Here is a 1,986-nt window from a genome sequence, read left to right as displayed (position 1 = left end):
AATCCATGAAATGAACAATCATAACTTTAGAGAAATGATAGTGAAATATGTCTCTCTCCTCTCAGCAAAGAGATAACGGATATATTCTCAGACATTGTTCATTTTTGGTTTGTTTTGCTTATCCAGACTTCTTTGTAATGAATGAGGGCACCACGGTGGCCGGGGAAGGAAGATGAAAGAGAGGTTTCATTAAAGAAGGATAGTTTATAATTCTATAAAGAAAAAAATAAATAAAACATATATTCTTAAAAAGAGAAAACATCTATAGGCAGAGTTTTCTCATTTGATCTTCAGATCACTTGTGTAAGGTAAATGCTATTATCATCTCCATATTACATATATGATAACTCTTGTTTGAAAAAGTTTGTGACTTGCCCATGGTCTCACAGCTACTAAGATTAAAACAAGGTCCTCAAAGCTCCAGGAATGGTGCTCTATACACTCGGCCAATGTATTATTCCATAACTTATGGAAATGTTATAGGTCTTCATTCTTTAAAATAAAAATCCATGTTTTCCTGGGAATTTACTCACAACAGACAAAAATTGCTCCATAACTGGTCAAAACATAACCTTCCAAAGTGAATAATTCTATCAAAAAGAAGAAAAACTCCTACAAGTGCTATAATTATAAAAGTTTCAGGATTGTCACTTTTTTACATCCTTTATCCCAAACTTAAACCTTTGCTTTGGGGGTCCAGGTCTGAAGAGTGGATGTTAATTTCTCTGGATTTTTATTTTCTGTGCATTCATATTTGGGATGTTCTTTGGAGAATTAGCAGACTTTACACAGTAGAAAGTAGGAAAATTCTACTTTTTTGAGTCTTTTCTGTAGTATCTAAAAGGATCTCTCTTTTAAGATGTCATATTAAGATGCACAGGTTATCTGATATTAATAATATGTCATGATTGGGGGAAGATTATAATATTCTTTTGATTGTCTTGTTATGTAAATCAGAGCTATCAGGATAATTATATTTTGCTTTGAAACATCTCCATCAATTAAGCTAAACTTATTACCAGAATATTTACCCTGGTCTAATTTCAAATCTATTGGTCACAAAATGGTGTGTAAAGTATAACACTATACCCTATTACTTAAAGTTTTTAACAGATACTTTCTAAGTAACGATCTCTGAGAGTGGATGTCTAAAACAGGAAAAAAAGTTTTTCCTGTAACCGAAAAACATAAATATAATTATCAGATTAGACAGACATACCAAATACAGGTCAGGTTCTAGTTTATGACTAGTTAACCAGACTTCTTTCTACTCATATATAGTAAAAAACAAACAAATAAATAAACAAACAAACAAACAAACAAATAAATCATTAAAGCTAAGACCCTCTTCTTGATCTGTTCCATTTGTCCTATAGCCAAAACTATCCTTGACACCAAATAACCTAAAAGGGCTTCAATACTGAGAGGTTAGAATACAGACAGTGAACCTCTCAAGCTTAAGTGAGACAATGAAAAATGTATTAAACTTCCCAAAGGAACTGAGTTCAAATCCCAGCTTTGAAACTTACCCTTTAAGAGCTTGAGCACTCATTTCATGCTGCTGCAATTTGTAAAATGAGGGGGTTGTACTAGATGAGATCTACAGTCTCTTCAAGTTCTAAATATAAATCTGTGATATGTGCAAAGATGAATGGTTGTGAACTGATCCAATCATTCTGGAGAGCAACTTGGAACTATGTTCAAAGGGCTATAAAACTGTATATTCCCTCTTACCCAGCAATACTAGTACTAGATCTATATCACAAAGAGATTAAAAGGAAAAAGATCTATATATACGAAAAATATTTATAGTGACTCCTTTTGTGGTGGCAAATTGAGGTGAAGCCTATCAACTGGGGAATGACTGAACAAGTTGTGGTGGAACAAATATGATGGTGATAGAATACTATTGTACAATAAGAAATTATGAGCAGGATGCTCTCAGAAAAATCTAGAAAGATTTAAATGAATTTATGCAAAGTGAAG

The sequence above is a fragment of the Gracilinanus agilis genome, chromosome 1 (genome assembly GCF_016433145.1).
Source record: "Gracilinanus agilis isolate LMUSP501 chromosome 1, AgileGrace, whole genome shotgun sequence".
Classification (NCBI taxonomy): Eukaryota; Metazoa; Chordata; class Mammalia; order Didelphimorphia; family Didelphidae; genus Gracilinanus; species Gracilinanus agilis.
The sequence above is the reverse complement of the archived record's forward strand: the minus strand, read 5'-3'. Positions refer to the sequence as shown.